Consider the following 21804-nt stretch of genomic DNA (forward strand, 5'->3'; position numbering starts at 1 on the left):
CCAACAAGGAGGTGCGCAGTCTTCTATTATGCTCCGAAAGAGCACACCTCCATGTGTTGAACCCATTGCGGCTTTAGGCCAGAGGTAGGCAGGGATCGGGTGGTGGATGCAGGCCACCACCACAGTTGGTAACGCAGAACGGTTAAGACCAGCTCCTGTCCTAACAGTCCTGCTTGTGCAGCCCAGTGGCATTAACAGGCCTGCTGCTGCTGATGCGCCTGCTGTCCACAGGTGTGGCCCCTACGCACACGGTCAGCGTACTCAATGGCCCCTGTGTTGTTAACAGGGAGTTCCTGGGCTGGGTGGGCATGTGGACCCTGTGACGCTAACAGGGCTCACAGTCTCCAGATCCGAATGGCGTCTAACTCGGTTCAGGCTACTATTAGTTTCATAGCCACACAGCTCTGTATCCTCCACCAAACCTTCAAGTTGCCAACCTCTCCTTTTCCAACTGGGAGCACGGTGGACACTGACTGCTGATGGGGATATATACCTTTCTCTTTCTTTTCTTATTAATTTTCGTTATATAGCGGTCACAGATTATATACCACTTTATCCAAATCTGCCAGTCCCACTGTAACAGATGTTGTTTCTTCAGCAAATGTTACAGTTGCTTAACCACCAAATCCACGGACCAAAACTTTTTTCCCCTTTCCAACACACCTGTTCCCCTTTCCAACAGCATCTGTCCTTTTTCAACTCATTTTGGGATATGACCAAAAGTGCAACTGTGCAGGGACACCGTACTCAACGCCATCTCAGCACAGCAGCCATCCCTCGGTCCCTCCGATGTGGACAAGTAAAAGACCATTTCCTCCTATCCATGACAAAGCGTTGAGATTCACTCTGTGCAGCACTGGTGTTTAGTGGACAAGTAGATCTAAGATTGCGTACCACATTCTGCAGATACTCCTGTATACGTGCGTCTATTTCTATGGCAGGAATTAGTTCGCCAAATTTTGTCTTGTACCGGGGATCTAACAGTGTGGCAATCCAGTATTCAGGATTAGTTCAAATTCATACAATCCGAGGGTCATGTAGGTAGTGCAGCAAGAAGGCGCTCATGTGTCTTGTGCATCCAGGAGGACCAAGTCCTTGGTGTGTTGGTGGCAGAGAGGTGAGAATCGTGCATCCTTCCTCTGCCCTCTCCCCCCAACCTCGCACAACTGAAATGTGAGCAAGCTCTCACTCATCTGCTGAGTCTTCCATGCCCATCGCCAGTTCGTCCTCCATTTCTTCATGGGCTCCTGCACTTTCATCAACACTTTTTGCTGATACTATGCGCCCTTGTTAATCCCTCTCCCTCACCATGACTGCCGCATAGGTGCCGCTGACCATCTGGACCTCGTAGATCTTGTTATCCCTTCCGCATATGACTCCTCCTGTACTTCCTCCCCTTCCTCTTGTCCCAACACCTGACTCCGAATAATAATTACAGTGTGCTCCATCATGTAGATGACCAGAATTGTCACGCTGAGAATGACATTGCCAGTGCTAAACATCTTCGTCGACATTTCAAAACTGTGTAGCAGGGTGCATAGGTCCTTGATCTGACACCACTCCAGCAGCGTGATCTGCACCACCTCTGGATCAAGTTATCCCAGGCTATATGTCTTACCGTATTTCAGCAGGGCTCTGCGGTGCTGCCACACACGCTGCAACATGTGCAGATTCCAATTCCTGCGTGTCGAAACATCGCATTTACGGCGTTTAACTGCCAGACCCTAAGACTTCCGGAGTGATGAAAGTTGTTGAGCTGCTGTGTGCGCACGATGGAAGTGAGCACATAGCGAGCGTGCCCACTGCACAAGGCCATGTAGGCCTTGATGGTGTTTTAAAAATTGCTGGCGAATTCGGTTCAACACGTGAGCCCTAAAAGGCACGTGTGTCACATTGCCCTGAGGATGGCCCGCAGCCAGGTTTGCATCATTGCCGCACACGGCTGTTAAGTCACCAACGGAGTCCGCTCCGTCAATTTGTACTCCGGTCGCCAGGTGACAACGTGTTCCTTTCATGAATAGTGCTGATGATGGGAGAGTAGTCGATGCCAGCGGCGCAGGTGGACGCAGGTTATGCTCACCCACTGGGCTGCATTACCTTGACAGATGCAGAATCTCTGGCTGAATGTAGCTGGTGGGTATCTCACAGATGAAATACCATCATTCAGCTACAACCAATGGGAAGACACCACACCCTTTTTTATGCCCATCCTGTCTGCAGACCACTGCCAGACATAGCTATGAACCTCTGGTTAATTTTACCCCCAGTTCAGTTTTATGATTTTGTGTGCTTGTTACCTGACTACTTTTCCTGCTTGCTGTTTATGTACCTTGTTGGCCGATACGCATTTCACCTCTGCTTGTTTTCTGATTCTTTCCTGGCCGTCCCATTCTGTTCCTGTTCCTCAATTAATGTTTTGACCCTGCCTGACTACTATTCTCTGTAATAGCGGTGTGACTCACATTTCCCATACATTTCAAAGTAAAACTTTGACCGCCTGATGGCATTGAGCTCTGCTGCCAGCATAGTAAGGAGGTGTGTGGTAGTCCTTGTGCGCAGTTGCAAGGAAGGGTGGCCTGACCACACAGGGTTTGCGCCAAGGTAGAGGACCCACACGAGGTTGAAGAGGCAGAAGCAGTGTATTAACTTCTACATACAGAACAAGGATTGAAACAACTCGTGGGGACGGCAAGACTTGTACAGCAGACCCTTCTCCATCTCTCACCATAGTTTGCCAGTGCCCAGTCAGTGACATGTAATGACCCTGTCTATGCTTACTGGTCCAAGTATCTGTGTTGAAATGCACCCTGTCGCACACAGATTTTCTCAAGGAAGTGGTGATGTTGTGTGCGACATGCTGGTGTAGCGCGGGCATGCTTTTCTTGGAGAAGCAGTGGTGATTGGGCATCTGGTACTGGGGCACAGCGACAGACATAAGGTCTGTAAAATCCTGTGTGTCCACTACGCGTAAAGGCAGCATTTCGGTAGCCAACAGCTTACAGAGGGATAGAGTCAACCACTTAGCTTTGTCATGGGTCGCAGTAAGTGGCCTTTTATTTGACCACATCTGAGGGACAGAGATCTGGCTGCTGTCTGTAGACGGTGTTGAGTAGGGTGTCCCTGGAAAAATGCAGGTTTGTGAGAAAAGTGCAGGCGGAGACATGATGTTGCATTCATCTTGCCTTCAGATCTGTTCATCTTGTATCATTTTTAAAAAACACAGCAAGCAAGGGTTACTCCAAGCGGAGTCTACCTTTTTTCCCCAAATTGGGCACACAGACACCCCATCAGTGGCAGGACTTGTGCCCTAGTTGCAAACAGGATGTTTTGATTTGCATCAAGCACATTCCAAATCCACAAGCATTTACTCTCCCCAGGATGACACAGGGGTAGTAAATTCCTTCTGGATCCATGACTTGTTCATTTTGATGAACGTCAGTCTGTCCACATTGTCACTGGACAGACGCGTGCGCTTATCTGTCAGCACACACCCAGCAGCACTGAAGACACGTTCAGAGACAACGCTGGCAGCTGGACACGACAAAATCTTCAAGGCGTAACTGGAGAGCTCTTGACATTTTTCTAGATTTGAAGCACAAAAGGAGCAAGGCTCCATTTGCAAAGTCATTGCATCGATGTTCATTTGGAGATACTCCTGTATCATCCTCTCCATCCGTTGACTATGTGACACACTTGATGTCTCTGGTGGCCTTGCAAAGGAGGGTCTAAAAAAATTATGAAAAGATTCCATAAAATTGCTGTTACCAGCACCAGATACGGTCCTACTGGTACGGGTAGACTGTTGAAGATGACGAGGCCGTCCCATGTTTGTCAAGTTACAACTGGGAGAATCACTCCCTTCACCTGCACGGTTGTTTGGTGGAAAAGCCGAGCTAAGATCGAGTAACAGCTTCTGCTGATACTCCTGCATACGTGCGTCCCTTTCTATGGGTGGAATTATGTCACAAAATTTGGACTTGTCCCGGGGATCTAATAGTGTGGCAAGCCAGTAGTCATCATCACTTCTAATTTTGACAATACGAGGGTCATGTTGGAGGTAGTGCAACAAGAAGGCACTCATGTGTCTTGCGCAGCCATGCGGACCAAGTCCACGCTGTGTTTGTGGCATAGAGGTGCTAACCGTTCTTTCTTCCTCTGTCATCTCCCCCCAACCTCTTTCAACTTAAATTTGACCAAGGTCCCCCTCATCAGCTGAGTCTTCCATGTCCATGGACAGTTCGTCCTCCATATCTTCATGTCCTCCTGCACCTTCCTCAACATCTCGCCTGCTACCATGCGCCCTTGTTGATCCCTGTCCCCCATGGTCCCATGCCTGCCGCGTTGGTGATGATGAACGTCTGGACCTTGGTGATGTTGTTGTGTCTTGCGCATATGAATCCTCCTGTAGTTCCTCCCCTTCCTGTTGTCCCACCCCCTGACTCCGAATAGTGTTTAGCGTGTGCTCCAGCATGTAAATGACTGTAATCGTCATGCTGATAATGGCATTGTCAGCGCTAAACATATTCGTCGCCATGTCGAAACTGTGCAGAAGGGTGCATAGGTCCGTGATCTGAGATCACTCCATCAGGGTGATCTGCCCCACCTCTGCATCTCGTTGGCCCAGGCTATACGTCATGACGTATTGCACCAGGGCTCTGCGGTGCTGCCACAGTCGCTGTAACATGTGGAGAGTTGAATTCCAGCGTGTCGCCACATCGCATTTCAGGCGATGAACCGGCAGGCCGAAAGACTTCTGGAGCGATGCAAGTCGCTCAGCTGCGGCGCTTGAACGGCGGAAGTGAGCACTGCAGACAGTTTCCGTGCCCTGGTCAGAAGGCCATCTAGGCCGGGATAGTGTGTTAAAAATTGCTGGACAACAAGGTTCAACACGTGAGCCATACAAGGCACGTGTGTCACCTTGCCCAGGCGAAGGGCCGCACCCAGGTTTGCAGCATTGTCGCACACGGCCTTACCAGGCTGCAGGTTGAGTGGAGACAACCATTTATTAAACTCGGACCGCAGAGCTGACCACAACTCCTCAGCTGTGTGACTCTTATTCCCAAGACATGTCAAGCTAAAGACCGCCTGATGCCGTTGCGCTCTGCTGCCAGCATAGTAATGAGGGGTGCGTGATTCCTTCTGCGCAGTGAGAACGCTGGTGGCCTGACCAGGCAGGCTTGGGGCGGAGGTGGAGGACCCAGATGAGGTGGAGGATGCAGAAGCAGTGGCGGAACTTGGACAGACAGAGGATTGACACACAAGTCGTGGGGACGGCAAGACTTGTGCAGCAGACCCTTCACCATCTATCACCATAGTTACCCAGTGCCCAGTCAGCGACATGTAACGTCCCTGTCCATGCTTACTGGTCCAAGTATCGGTGCTGAAATTCACCCGTTCACACACAGAGTTTCTCAAGGAAGCGGTGATATTGTGTGCGACATGCTGGTGTAGCGCGGGCACACCTTTCTTAGAGAAGTAGTGGCGACTAGGCATCTGGTACTGGGGCACAGCGACAGATATAAGGTCTCTAAAATCCTGTGTGTCCACTAGGCGGAAAGGCAGCATTTCTGTAGCCAACAGCTTACAGAGGGATAGAGTCAACCTCTTCGCTTTGTCATGGGTCGAAGGAAGTGGCCTTTTATTTGACCACATCTGAGGGACAGAGATCTGGCTGCTGTGTGTAGACGGTGTTGAGTAGGGTGTCCCTGGAAAAATGCAGCTTTGGGAGGAAAGTGCAGGCTGAGACATGATGTTGCCTTCATCCAAAGTTGGTGCTATCGATGTCTGAGAGAGCTGTACACACTCACTTGTTTCCCCTTCCAAACCAACTGACGACCTACCAAGCAAACTGCCTGTTGCGGTTACAGTGGTGGAAGTTGTGGGTGGAAAAACAGGTGTGACAGCTGTCCCCACAGTCCTAGAAGATGACGAGCGCGCGGATGCCCTGGAAGGGGCAGGCGGTGGATGGTTGGCTCCACTAGGCCGCATTGCAGCACGGTGAGCTTCCCACCAGGCCATATGATATTTATTCATGTGACGATTCATGGAAGAAGTTGTCAAACTGCTGAGGTTTTGACCTCTACTAAGATAACCATGGCAAATGTTACAGATCACATAATTTGGCCGATCTTTTTTTATGTCAAAAAAGGACCAGGCTAGGCAAGGCTTAGAGGCCATGCGACCTGTTGATCCACCCCGAATAATGCTCAGAGGCAGAGTGGTGGCTGAGGATGCAGTTGTAGACGTGCTACCAGTGCTCCGACTGTGTCCAGGAAGGCGCCAGGTTACTTCGACGTCGGTTGCATCCTCCTCCACCGCCTCTATTGACCTCCTCGAGTGTCTGACTGTGGGTTGACAGTAGGTGGGATCTAGAACTTCATCATCAATTGTTGTGTTTGCACTCCCCTCCCCCTCAGACCGAGTTTCTTCTTGCCCTGACCGAATATTTAAGTTGTCATCCCAATCGGGTATCTGCGTCTCATCTTCATCAGTATGTTCCTCATTGCCTATAACCACAGTTGTTGGAAAGGCAGCATTTTGGTAGCCAACAGTTTGCATTTTATGAAAGTCAACCTCCAAGCCATGTCATGCCCTTCTAAAAGCATGTATAACACAGCGAGGGGACTCCAACCACAGTCTCCCTCGTTGCCACTCACTGGGCCACACACACCCCACTTGACTGGCATCGGTTGAGCCACCTTTTGAAAAAGAAAAAGATGCTTTGCATGAAGCACTCTCAAAAATACGCGTGCCTTTCCCGTCCCCTGGCTGACCCCGGGGAAGAAAAGTCCTCTGAGAGCCATGACTTGTTCATCTTGGTTCTTTTAGAAACACAGCGAGGGGACTCCAACCACAGTCTCCCTCGTTGCCACTCACTGGGCCACACACACCCCACTTGACTGGCATCGGTTGAGCCCCCTTTTGAAAAAGAAAAAGATGCTTTGCATGAAGCACTCTCAAAAATACGCGTGCCTTTCCCGTCCCCTGGCTGACCCCGGGGAAGAAAAGTCCTCTGAGAGCCATGACTTGTTCATCTTGGTTCTTTTAGAAACACAGCGAGGGGACTCCAACCACAGTCTCCCTCGTTGCCACTCACTGGGCCACACACACCCCACTTGACTGGCATCGGTTGAGCCCCCTTTTGAAAAAGAAAAAGATGCTTTGCATGAAGCACTCTCAAAAATACGCGTGCCTTTCCCGTCCCCTGGCTGACCCCGGGGAAGAAAAGTCCTCTGAGAGCCATGACTTGTTCATCTTGGTTCTTTTAGAAACACAGCGAGGGGACTCCAACCACAGTCTCCCTCGTTGCCACTCACTGGGCCACACACACCCCACTTGACTGGCATCGGTTGAGCCCCCTTTTGAAAAAGAAAAAGATGCTTTGCATGAAGCACTCTCAAAAATACGCGTGCCTTTCCCGTCCCCTGGCTGACCCCGGGGAAGAAAAGTCCTCTGAGAGCCATGACTTGTTCATCTTGGTTCTTTTAGAAACACAGCGAGGGGACTCCAACCACAGTCTCCCTCGTTGCCACTCACTGGGCCACACACACCCCACTTGACTGGCATCGGTTGAGCCCCCTTTTGAAAAAGAAAAAGATGCTTTGCATGAAGCACTCTCAAAAATACGCGTGCCTTTCCCGTCCCCTGGCTGACCCCGGGGAAGAAAAGTCCTCTGAGAGCCATGACTTGTTCATCTTGGTTCTTTTAGAAACACAGCGAGGGGACTCCAACCACAGTCTCCCTCGTTGCCACTCACTGGGCCACACACACCCCACTTGACTGGCATCGGTTGAGCCCCCTTTTGAAAAAGAAAAAGATGCTTTGCATGAAGCACTCTCAAAAATACGCGTGCCTTTCCCGTCCCCTGGCTGACCCCGGGGAAGAAAAGTCCTCTGAGAGCCATGACTTGTTCATCTTGGTTCTTTTAGAAACACAGCGAGGGGACTCCAACCACAGTCTCCCTCGTTGCCACTCACTGGGCCACACACACCCCACTTGACTGGCATCGGTTGAGCCCCCTTTTGAAAAAGAAAAAGATGCTTTGCATGAAGCACTCTCAAAAATACGCGTGCCTTTCCCGTCCCCTGGCTGACCCCGGGGAAGAAAAGTCCTCTGAGAGCCATGACTTGTTCATCTTGGTTCTTTTAGAAACACAGCGAGGGGACTCCAACCACAGTCTCCCTCGTTGCCACTCACTGGGCCACACACACCCCACTTGACTGGCATCGGTTGAGCCCCCTTTTGAAAAAGAAAAAGATGCTTTGCATGAAGCACTCTCAAAAATACGCGTGCCTTTCCCGTCCCCTGGCTGACCCCGGGGAAGAAAAGTCCTCTGAGAGCCTTGACTTGTTCATCTTGGTTCTTTTAGAAACACAGCGAGGGGACTCCAACCACAGTCTCCCTCGTTGCCACTCACTGGGCCACACACACCCCACTTGACTGGCATCGGTTGAGCCCCCTTTTGAAAAAGAAAAAGATGCTTTGCATGAAGCACTCTCAAAAATACGCGTGCCTTTCCCGTCCCCTGGCTGACCCCGGGGAAGAAAAGTCCTCTGAGAGCCATGACTTGTTCATCTTGGTTCTTTTAGAAACACAGCGAGGGGACTCCAACCACAGTCTCCCTCGTTGCCACTCACTGGGCCACACACACCCCACTTGACTGGCATCGGTTGAGCCCCCTTTTGAAAAAGAAAAAGATGCTTTGCATGAAGCACTCTCAAAAATACGCGTGCCTTTCCCGTCCCCTGGCTGACCCCGGGGAAGAAAAGTCCTCTGAGAGCCATGACTTGTTCATCTTGGTTCTTTTAGAAACACAGCGAGGGGACTCCAACCACAGTCTCCCTCGTTGCCACTCACTGGGCCACACACACCCCACTTGACTGGCATCGGTTGAGCCCCCTTTTGAAAAAGAAAAAGATGCTTTGCATGAAGCACTCTCAAAAATACGCGTGCCTTTCCCGTCCCCTGGCTGACCCCGGGGAAGAAAAGTCCTCTGAGAGCCATGACTTGTTCATCTTGGTTCTTTTAGAAACACAGCGAGGGGACTCCAACCACAGTCTCCCTCGTTGCCACTCACTGGGCCACACACACCCCACTTGACTGGCATCGGTTGAGCCCCCTTTTGAAAAAGAAAAAGATGCTTTGCATGAAGCACTCTCAAAAATACGCGTGCCTTTCCCGTCCCCTGGCTGACCCCGGGGAAGAAAAGTCCTCTGAGAGCCATGACTTGTTCATCTTGGTTCTTTTAGAAACACAGCGAGGGGACTCCAACCACAGTCTCCCTCGTTGCCACTCACTGGGCCACACACACCCCACTTGACTGGCATCGGTTGAGCCCCCTTTTGAAAAAGAAAAAGATGCTTTGCATGAAGCACTCTCAAAAATACGCGTGCCTTTCCCATCCCCTGGCTGACCCCGGGGAAGAAAAGTCCTCTGAGAGCCATGTCCACATTGTCAGTGGACAGACACGTGTGCTTATCTGCCAGCAGACCCACAGCAGCACTGAAGACAGGTTCCGAGAGAACGCTGGCTGCAGGACACGACAAGATCCCCAAGACGTACGTGGCGAGCTCAGGCAATTTATCAAGATTGGAAGCCAAGAATGAGCAGGGCTCAAGTTGCACAATAATGGCATGTTTCCTTGCATATACTCATATATCTGTGTGTCCTCCTCTTTTTCCTTGTCCAGCTCTTTTGTTTTCGCATGAGTATATGTCCTTGTCACTTTCCCATGTGTTGTGAGTTGTTTGTGACCTTTTGGACACCTTTGAGGGTGTTTTCTAGGTGTTTTTCTGTGTTTGTGATTGCCTGCCATTGTTTCCTATGCAGTTCGAGCGGGAGGTCCGTTCGGCGAACCAACCTCGAGCCGAACCGCGACCGGTTCGCTCATCTCTACATATGATATTTATTCATGTGACGATTCATGGAAGAAGTTGTCAAACTGCTGAGGTTTTGCCCTCTACTAACAGAATCATGACAAATTTTACAGATCACATAATTTGGGCAATCTTTTGCTATGTCAAAAAAGGACCAGGCTAGGCAAGGCTTAGAGGGCATGCGACCTGCTGATGCACCCCGACTAGTGCTCAGAGGTACAGTGGTGGCTGAGGATGAAGTTGTAGACGTGCTACCAGTACTCCTACTCTGTCCAGGAAGGCGCAAGGTAACTTCGTCGTCAGTTGCATCCTCCTCCACCGTCTCTGTTGACCCCCTCGAGGGCCTGACTGTGGGTTGTGGTAGGTGGGATCTAGAACTTCCTCATCAATTGTTGTATTTGCACTCCCCTCACCCTCAGACCGAGCCTCTTCTTGCCCTGACCGAATATTTAAGTTGTCATCCCAATCTGGTATCTGCATCTCATGGTCATCAGTATGTTCCTCATTGTCTATAACAACAGGTGTTACAGTTTGTGAAAAAGGGTCAACATTATGCTCAGAAACTTGGTCCTCACGGCCTGAATCAGAGTCACAAAGGTTCTGGGCATCACTGCAGACCATTTCCTTGTCTGTACTCACTGTAGCTTGGGAGCAGACCTCTGATTCCCAGGCTATAGAGTGACTGAACAGCTCTGCAGACTCAGCCATCTCAGTTCCACAATACTGTGCAGGGCGGATGGAGACTTCAGAGCTGGGAGAAAGCAAGTTTGATTGGGATGACAACTCAGAGGACTGGTGTTTTTTGGATGCGGTAGTTGAGGTGGCGGAGAGGGCACTTGTTGGACCACTTGAGATCCCTTCAAGCATTTTCCTTTTTTGGCCATCATCTACCTTTGTTCCAGTTGTTCGTGTCCGTAAAAAAGGGAGCACATCGGATTGTCCACGGTAAGTAGTAGACATCTTACTTTTGCTGGAAGATGGTCTATCTTCAGCAGATGTTAATGGAGCTTTGCCACCTTCCCCACGGACAAACCCTTTTTTTCCTTTTCCAACACGCCTCTTCCCCTTTCCACCAGCATCTGTCATTTTGCCACTCATTTTGATTGCGACAAGATTGTGCACTTAAAATGTGGTAGTAAAAATTGAGAGGTGGTGTAGATTTCAGCGGTGGTCTAGCTTTATTAACAGCAGAATAAACAACAATAATTACCCCTGACAATGCAACTACGGCCCTTAAACTGGCAGCAGTGTTTGCTAGTATAATGGCTTAGTAACAATGAGTTTGAGTGTGCAATGCAGGCAGACGTGCTGCAAATATCTTTGCACTAGTGGGACCATACAGAAGTCCAACAGCCACTTTTATGATGCCACTAAGTTCACTCAGTGTTTGCTAGTATAATGGCTTAGTAACAATGAGTTTGAGTGTGCAATGCAGGCAGACGTGCTGCAAATATCTTTGCACTAGTGGGACAATACAGAAGTCCAACAGCCACGTTTAGGATGCCACTAAGTTCACTCAGTGTTTGCTAGTATAATGGCTTAGTAACAATGAGTTTGAGTGTGCAATGCAGGCAGACGTGCTGCAAATATCTTTACACTAGTGGGACAATACAGAAGTCCAACAGCCACGATTAGGATGCCACTAAGTTCACTCAGTGTTTGCTAGAATAATGGCTTAGTACCAATGAGTTTGAGTGTGCAAAGGGCAGGAGGGTACAGTGGCAGGGTTGTGGGTCTCTGGGTAGAGGAAAGGAAGCCTGCCTTTCTATCCCTCCTAATGGGGAAATGCAGCGAGGAAATCCCTGACCTTAGCTACACAGACACTGTCATCTTGTGTAGCTGTTAAACTCTGTTTTCACGGACCTGTCACCTATGGCTCTGACCCTGCCGGTATTAGCCCTTAAAAGGACTGATAGAAAGTGCTATCCCTATTCTGTACAGCGCTGTGTATAGAGCGTACACAGCAGTATCGGAGATAGGCGCTGCGCCAGCTGACTGACACCAAGGACGCAGAAGGCAGATAATGGCGTGCTGGAGGAAAATGTCAATTTTTATAATGCAGGGACAGGTGACATGGACATCCTATCACACATGCCGTTGCTTCTCTGGCTAAAAGTCCACTTAGCTGTGTGTGTGTCTGGGATTGGCTGACATGCTGGCCCTCCCCACTACACGCACGCGCTTAGGGAAGGAAGACAAGGAAAAAAAAAAAATGGCGATCGCCATTATCCAAACAGCAGTGATCTGAATGCGTTGACCCGCACACTATACACTGAAATTTCATAATAGTGTGAGTCACAGAGTGACTTACACTATTACAGCAGAAAGCCAGCTAGTAATTAGCTGGTCTTTTTGCTGCTAGAGCCGTTCTCGAACGTATCTAGAACTATCGAGCTTTAGCAAAAAGCTCGAGTTCTAGTCCTATCTAGAACAGCCCCCAAAATCACTCGAGCCGCGAACTGGAGAACCTCGAACCGCGAACCGCGCTCAACTCTAATTAGGACTTGACTAGTGATGAGCCAGTATAATCGTTACAATTCATTACTCACACGGATAGTACAGTATTTGGGTTACTCATTACATTGTGAGTTTTTATGTACTTGCCTTGCGATATTAGTATGTCCCGCCCAGCAGGTTTGGTACCTGATTTGCAGCCACTAAACATGCTGAGCTTCTTAACCAATAATACCAACAGTAATGCTGCAGCCATCTTGGTTGTGGCATTACTGTGATTGGCTGGCCGAGCAACGTCATAGGGTCTACAAACGTTTTTCCACCACTATTTTGTGCACATTGCATATGGACTCAGCAGTGTATCAGCATAGGGACAGAGCGAGCAGCTACTAGGGAGCGTGTTTAGGCTATTTTCGCATGCTGCAGTTTTTTCTGCACACAAACTGCAACCAAACTGCAACCAAAACTGTAGCTTGTCACAGAGAGCCTGGAAGTGTAAAAAAACTGCTTGTAATGATGGTGTATTTTTGCCGTGATTTTGCTGTGATTTTGTTAATGCATTTTTTAAAGGAGAAACAAACAAAATATTATAGGATAGGATAATTGATAGATAGCTAGAATAGATAGATAGGTGGATGGATGGATGGATGGATAGATAGAAAACATAGATAGAAAAAATAAATAGAACATACAAAATAGATAGAAAGAACATATAGAATAGACAATAAGAAAGAACAGATAGAATAGAAAGAAATAATCAAATAGCTTGATAGAGGCATAGCTAGTTTGGCCAGCAGTTTTTTTTTATTTTTTGGGGGTACAAAAATGACATGGGTCACCCCATTTTTTATATCCAGCAGAGGAACAGCAGCAGCTGCAGGCTGCAACCCTCAGCTGTCTGCTGTACCTTGGCTGGTTATGAAAAATTGAGGGGATCTGAAAGTTTTTTTGTTTGTTTTTTTTTTTTTCTTATTATTTATTTATTTTTTTAAATGACATGAGGTTCCTTCATTTTTTTTAAAACTAGACAAGGTACAGCAGACAACTGGGGGCTGATATTATTAGGGTGAGAAGGGCCATCGTTATTTGCCCTTTCCAGTCTAACAATAGCAGCCCACAGCTGCCGCATAAGTGGCGCATCCATAAGATACGCCAATTCTAACACTGGACCCAGATCTTCCCGTTGCCCTGGTTCTGTGTAAATTGGGGTAATAAGGAGTTAATGGCAACACACAGGTGCTACTAAGTCCTAGATTAGTTATGGCAGTCGGCTATGATACCTCACCCCATCACTATTCTGTAAGTGAAAGTAAATAAACACAAACCCCTAAAAAATCCTGTATTTCGAATAAAATACAAAAAGCACCCTTTTTCACCACTTTTTTGGTTTTCTATCATGGGTGGAGGACTCCAGCTGTAGCCGCAGCTAACCTGAGGAACGTCATCATTTACTGCTTGACTCACTTCAGTTGCTGCATTGAGCTCACAGCGGGCACTCATGTTCTATGGTGCTCACTGTGAGCGTCAGAAAGTAGCAGTGCTAGAAACATCATGGGACCTCATGTGGATTACGTTGGTCCTGCAGGGGTGTTATTGGGGTTAATATAGTGGTGAAAGGGGGTGTTTTTTGTCTTTTATTTCTAATAAAGGATTTTTGGGGTGTTTGTGTTGATTTACTTTCACTTACAGATTAATGATGGGGGTATCTCCTAGACACCTGCCTTGACTAATCTATGACTTATTGGCAGCTATGGGCTGCTATTAACTCCTTATTACCACGACTGCCACTGCACCAGGACAATCAGGAAGAGCTGGGTAATGTGCCAGGACTGTCGCATCTGATGGATACAGCAATTCCGTGTGGCTGCTGGCTGATATTTTTAGGCTGAGGAGAGCATAATAACCATAGGTCTCCCCATTCTGAGAATACCAGACCCCAGATGTGGGGCTTTATCTTAGCTGGGCATCAAAATTGGGGGAACCGCACGCCTTTTTATTAATTATTTTATTTAATTTACTGTCACTCAATCTGGGGGCAGATCTGACTGCAACCAATCACAGATTCCGGTGGTCAGGAGAAGCAGTGAATATGTTAAGCCTAATAAGCGGCTTAGGAAAAAGAATGAGAGGCAGCGGGAGAAGTGTGACGCTGTGCCGTGCTGGTGATCGGTGAGTATGGAGCACTTGGAGAGAGAGAGAGAGAGAAAGTGGCGTAATAATGTGACATCATTTTTCCCAGAAACCATTTGTGAGTCATAAATTCATGCAGACATATTCTCCAGGCTCTCCTCATTCAGTTTCATTGCTTTCCAATCCACTTCAGCCTTTTCCTCAGGCTCCCAGACCTCTTTGTTGGGTCCAGCAGAAAATCACTCGCATTTCATATTGACTTGCATTTTAGTCGCTATTCGGAATGAATACGTGTGTATTACAAAGTATTTGTTACGATTATAGTGATTACAAATATTTTGGTACTCGCATATCTCTAGATCTGACCCTTCAGGTTGCCAAGGGGTATGACAAATTCAAGGTGGAGATTTTAGCCCGACTGGTTGTAACCCTGGCAGTCAGGACACAAGGGTTGCACAACCGGGGCTATCAAAGGGACAAACCTCCCAAGTCCCAGATGTTTGACCTCCTGCACTTGGTTGGGAAAATATGGCAGCCATGGACTTCTTTCCTGGCCCCAATGGTGGAGAGTGTGGTGATGGATCAGTTCATTCACTTATTGCTGAAGCTGAGTGTACACTTTCTGACTTCATTAGATGCACTGCGCATGACCGGAAGTCCAGAACATGTGTACGTGAGTCATCTTGTGAATTTGAGGTTATGCACGGTATGCCTTTGAAGCCGGGAAGCAAACACCCAGGGATACTGACGCAGCAAAAATGAGCCATGTGCATGCATGAGATTCCACAGGGGCTTTATAATGAGGAAAAGATATGACTAATCAAGGGAACTAATACCCCTGTGAAAAGTTGGTTAGGGTGGAAATTTGGGCATACAAGTTACAATGCTGCTAAGTTGGAAAGCATTGGGCGCCTGACAGGTTTGCTTTTAAATCCTTACAAATAATATCAATAAAATATACTGTATATACATGCAACCTGAACCTTTCCAAAATATAAAAATGATTTAAAACAATGAAATCAGTAATTTTAAACTATCATAGGTATAATCATAGTAAATAAAGTCAACAAAAGAAAACAAAAAAATTGCAAATATGTTTTTGAGACAACCCCCAAAAATCAGATTCCTTCATACACTAAATGAAACAAATGACAGTGTAAAGACAAAAAACCTACTCTCAGATCCGACTTCCTGAGCATAATCTTTTTTGCTAAATGAATATTTAAAGAAAAGTTATGTTGCTTTGCTTATGTGTTTGTTCTGATTTTTATAATAGATACAGTTCATTGTACTGAATTCAATTTCAGACTTTTGTACTACGTATGTGAATTATTAATCGGACTGTGCAATGTGTCACTGTGTGCAGGGTTGTAGCTCAGTAAATAATGGAAGCAACAATAACCAAGGTATACCTTGTAATAAAAATGGATGTGACTATGAATATGCTTTATCAAAAAGGCAGCAAAATATGTTCTTAAACTAAATTCAGCAACATGATTCTGTTACTTTTCTTTAATATTGAAATAGTGGTTTCATTTATAAGTAGCATACAATTTGAAACTATTTATTAACAGTACCCATAAATGACAACACTGTTGATTTAGTATTGTGTAAATTCAAATGTGAAGTATAAATTGTAAAATATACTAATACATGCAAAATGAAATGCATTTTTATTATCACATTTCAATTTTGTTAGATCAAGCTGAAGGAATGACAGCTCTATGAAATATATACTGTGTATTAATCTTTAATACAAAAAAAAACAACTACACACAGATTGAAATTGTAAAGTGCCACAAATTATTTGATGGTTAACCCAGCTGTACTGTTCGGGTCAATATGACCCAAAATGATTTTTGAGACCCTGCAGATTTTTTTTAATGAGGATTTGAAACTAGTGGTTCCTTGACTTCTCCTCATTTGTGGAGCTCTACATTTTTTTTTTATTTTGTTTTTTTTTTGTTTACTTTTGCTTCACGCTGATTGTTACACTTGTACTGTTCGGGTCAATATGACCCGATAGCATTTTATACTGTTCTACAGGTCTCTGATTATTTCTAGAGTACTGCGGTTTGATTCTAAAACAGATAGAATGGAAAGAAGAGCTAAAGATAAACTAGCCCCTATTAGAAATGTTTGGAATCAATGGGTAGAGATTCTACCAAAATTGTATAACAGTGATGAAAATGTAACTGTTGATGAGCAACTGGTGGCATTCCGAGGTAGGTGCCCATTCAGACAATATATACCAAGTAAGCCAGCAAAATATGGCATCAAGATCTGAACACTTTGCGACAGCAAAAGTTCATATGCGCTAAATGTTCAAGTGTATACAGGAAAAACCCCTGATGAAAGACCTGAAAAAATCAGGGTTATGCGTGTTGTTCTAGATTTAACTCATGGACTAAAAGGACAAAATGTCACATGTGACAACTTTTTTACATCCTATCAACTAGGCCAGATGTTGAAGAAAAAACAACTTACCATGCTGGGTACTATGAGAAAAAACAAACCTGAACTACCGCAAGGTATCCTTAGCAAGAGAGAGGTGTACAGTTCTACTTTTTTTTTCTGGAAATACAACTGTTGTTTCTTATGTTCCAAAAAAAAACAAACAGGTAATTCTAATGAGCACAATGCACCATGACAATGCCGTAAGTGATAGAGAAGACAGAAAGCCTGACATTATTTTGGATTATAATGCCACAAAGGGAGCAGTTGATACCTTAGACCAAGCAATCTCAACTTATACATGCAAATGCAAAACCAATCGGTGGCCAATGATTTTATTTTATAACATACTGGACGTTTCTGCATACAATGCATTTGTCTTGTGGAGAGAAATCGACCCCGATTGGAACCGGAATAAGCTGCATAAAAGAAGATTATTTCTTGAGGAATTGGGAAAATCCCTGGTGAGGCCATATATTGAGAGCAGAAAAGTGACCCACAGAAGTGATGGAGCAACAGCCATTGTAAAAAGTGTCCAGCATGCTCAAGAAAGAGACTCCACATCCACGGCCTCCACCAGCACAGCTACCAGAAAAAAAAGGAAGAGATGTAGCTTCTGTCCATCTTCATGTGACAATAAGACTAATCTGACATGTGCTGGATGTTCAAAATATCTGTGTAAAGGACATGTGTCTTATTATTGTGTTCAGTGTAAAAATGCATGAACATGTTCAGTTTATTCTTTTTTCTTTCTAAAAAGGTTGAAGTTTTTATGATTTTTCATTTGTTGATTTATAAAATTTGTTTTCAAAAAGTTAAATTTCATGTTTTAGTAATAGTAATGTAAAGCTTCTTTATTATTTGTGTGCAGAATGTCAACAATCGAAGATAATTGCAAAAAGCCTGTGTAACCTTTTTATGAAAAAAATAATTAAGTTTGAATTTAAATTTTTCATTTGTTTATGATCAACCATGTTCACATACAGTATTTCAATGAAAAAAGTATTCAAATAAAACAATTAGAGTAGCTAAAAATCAAGAATTAATAGGTTGGGTCATATTGACCCGGGAACAGTACAAGTGTATAGCAAATGCGAACAGAACAGCAGGGTTAAAAATACAGAAGTGAATTGTAAGTATTCAAGCATTTGTTTTGCTCCAATACTACAAAATGAACACCAATATTATATCTAAAGCAAGCAAGTATATACAATTTTTAATTCAAAAAATTCTTTATTAACAATAAATTTTTGGTTAAAAAATGAATCGAATGGAACCATCCAGATGACGGATGGAATAAATACACATGGGGGACACGGCAGCTGTGGTGAAGTAATCACACCACCATATACCAAAAGGACAGTAAAAGAAGGTTACTAAATGTATGCTTAGCAATAAAGCCCACAGCCTATATATTGAAATATACGTAAATCAAATGTAAAGTTACTATGTAAAGAGACAGTGAGGTTAACGATGCAACGCATACAGCATATTACCAACAAGAAGTATATCCAAAACAAGGTATCGGTAGATTAGAGAAGCTATGAAACTGACCTTCCTTTGCGCTAGTTGAGAATCTGGAGCATTTCATTTGTTCATTCCATTAAACTCTCAAAATGGCCAGAGAAAGAGAACTTTCATGTGATACTCACCAATCTATTCTTGTTCTTAGACATAAAGGATATTCCATGTGAGAAATTGCCAAGAAACTGAAGATTTCCTACAACGTTGTGTACTACTCCCTTCAGAGTAGAGCACAAACAGGCTCTAACCAGAGTAGAAAGATAAGTGGGAGACCCCGTTGCACAACTGAGCAACAAGCCATATCTGAGACTGGCTAATAAAAGGAAAATATTAATATGGGCAAAAGAACACAGACATTGGACAGGGGAAGATTGGAAAAAAGCATTATGGACAGTTGAATCAAAGTTTGAGGTGTTTGTTTCAAACAGAAGAAAATGTATGAGACACAAAACAACTGAAAATATGCTGGAAGACTGCCTGACACCATCTGTCAAGCATGGTGGAGCTAATGTGAGGGTCTGGGGTTGCTTTGGTGCTGGCAACATGGGAGATTTGTACAATGTAAAAGGGATTTTGAATAAGGAAGGCTATCACTCCATTTTGCAACGCCATGCTATACCCTGTGGACAGCACTTGATTGGAGCCAATTTCATCCTACAACAGGACAATGACCCAAAGCACACCTCTAAATTATGCATGAACTATTTAGAATACCAGCTGCCTGCTTCTTCCCTATCTACAAATGAGTGGCCAGCCCAGTCACCAGATCTCAACCCTACTGAGCTGTTGTGGGAGCAGCTTGACCGTATGGTATGCAAAAAGTGTCCATCAAGCCAATCCAACTTGTGGGAGGGGCTTCTGGAAGCATGGGGTGAAATGTCTCCAGATTGCCTCATTAAATTAACAGCTAGAATGCCAAAGGTCTGCAAAGCTGTAACTGCTGCAAAGGGAGCATTCTTTGATAAAAGCAAAGTCTGAAGAAGAAAATTATTATTTCAAGTAAAAATCATTGTTTCTAACCTCGTCAATGTCTGGGCTATATTTTCTATTCATTAAGCAACTCATTTGATAATTAAAAGTATGATTTTTCATGGAAAAGACAAAATTGTCTCGATGACCCCAACTTTTGAACTGTAGTGTATGTGGTAACAAAATTCTCCTCTGTCAAAAGGTAACATAGAAAATATAATACACAGGGAAAAGCCTCTTACCCTATTTCACCGTATAGTTACCCTATTTTAAATTTGGCCCGTTAGAATCTGCAATTAACACTAGAAGTCCCAGAGAGGGGTCATTTAACATTTCTACCTTTGGAACCCAGAGACGGGTCAAATGACCTGAAGGATTTTAGCTAACATCCTATAATCACTGTCTTTTGTTCTGTAATTATGGCCACTACTGTCGCACCACAGGAGGTTGTTGTTTTCCATTGAGTTTAGCCATTTAGTTTCTAGTTAGTTCTATTCAGTTTATTGTATTTGTCATTTGACCCTCTTTTGGGACTTCAGGGGGGAGCTTGAAATTTCTGGGACTTCTAGTGTTAAAACCTCCCTGCATAGAAACTGGCACATTTTGGAGCAGGACAGTAATCTCAACGAAATTACTGCTGCTAAACCTTGGGTCACTTACCGGAGGGGTAGTAATTTGAAAGATCAACGCAGCCATCCACTTGGCTTGAGAGGGGCAGCCCAGTTGGAAACTACAGGTGCGGCAATTGCAGATTCTGCCAACTGTATTTAACGGGAAATTCTATAAAAATTGGGTCCTTTGTGCATCAAGTCAGGCGGTTTATATCATGCAAAACAAAATTTGTGGTTTACATTGTATTTTGCAGTTGTGGTCATTTTTACATCGGCAAGACCATCAGACCGATGTATGTCAGGTTCAAAGAAAACTTTAACTGTGTGAGGTCTGGAAAAGGCTCTCCCCGGATAATTGAGCATGTGTGTAATTCACACAATGGTGATCCGAATGTCCTGCGGTTCGCAGGTCTAGAGAGAGGTTCTCTGCCTCCTCAAGGAGGTGATTTACACAAACTGCTCTTACAAACCGAGGCGAGGCTTATTATTAAATATAGAGCCCAAGGGAACTTGGGACTAAACGACAAAAATGATCTCTCGGTTTTCCTGTGATTATGTTATGTACATTTCACTGTGTCCGCATATTTTAATATATGTTGGTTTGTGATTGTTTTGTACCATATTGCTTTTAATCATATCTTGTATGACATTGTCAGTGTTATGCATTATTTTGTTCATTGTTGCACTCCTCACATGTTTTTAATTGGCAGTGACGTAGACCTGACACAGCCCTCTCATAAGGCGACGGTCTATGCCTGTCCACATGGACCCGAAGAAGCGTATTCATACATGAAAAAGCCGTCGTCCGTGAGGGGGACTTGCTGTCAGCTCTGCTCCTGCTGTTTTATTGCACCTTCATTCAATAAAGACTTTTGCTGGATTCCAGTGAGTGCTTTCCTTTTCTCTGAATTGGATTCTACATAGAAAATATAATACACAGGGAAAAGCCTCTTACCCTATTTTACCGTAAAGTTACCCTATCTCGCCTCGGAGGTTGGCACCCTATACCGATGCAAATGATGCCCCCACTCACCATCGGCTTACTTTAAGAGCCCTATTGCTCCATAAAAAAGAGAATTGAAGTCATCAAACAGACTTCACACATGGAGATGGTCATTCACAAAATTTTCATAAAAGGTAATGCAAATAATTGTCCTTGGCAAAATATAAGACCTAAAAATAACCGGTGGTCAATTTTATGATACACAAATCAGTCAGTGTCAAAACACATAAAACAAAACACTGTAACAAAAATCAGTCAGTGCCAAACACACAAAGTCCCCACAAAGAGGTTCTTCAACTCAGAAATGTACACAAAAAGACAGATATACTGACTAAATAGAAGTATACAATATAATTTCAGGTAATCAAATGCCAAAAGCAGTGTGTGTGTATATACTGTATATATATAAAGAAAAAACAAAAAAGCTAGCACTAAATGTGCACTACAACACTAAAAATTCCAACTGTATTTATTATAAATTTGAGATTTTTGGCAAAAAATTGCAATTTCTTGAGCCACCACTCCACGGCAAATCTCATTTGGGGAAGTCCTAACACTAAAATATTTTTATAAAATGTGCCAAACGGCCTCTCATATGAAATAGTAGAACTGCTCTTAGCAGCACTCACCTGGTCTATTTCAGTCCCGTACCCATGACTGAATCATGGCTGTGGGCAGGACAGGTCCAAGCAAATGCTGCATGAAGTAAATAGCCTGTGGACATAGCCTAATGACTGAATGTGAACAGTCACCAATCGCCAAAATCTAGACAGATGGAATACCG

The 21804-nt window shown here is 44.9% G+C and overlaps 1 pseudogene; it reads left to right on the plus strand.

Moving 5' to 3' along the window:
- Positions 1-20569, plus strand: part of LOC142291578 (uncharacterized) — a 99159-nt pseudogene extending 78590 nt beyond the window's left edge.
- Positions 20570-21804: the final 1235 nt, after the last annotated feature.

This window comes from Anomaloglossus baeobatrachus, chromosome 1 (genome assembly GCF_048569485.1).
Source record: "Anomaloglossus baeobatrachus isolate aAnoBae1 chromosome 1, aAnoBae1.hap1, whole genome shotgun sequence".
Classification (NCBI taxonomy): Eukaryota; Metazoa; Chordata; class Amphibia; order Anura; family Aromobatidae; genus Anomaloglossus; species Anomaloglossus baeobatrachus.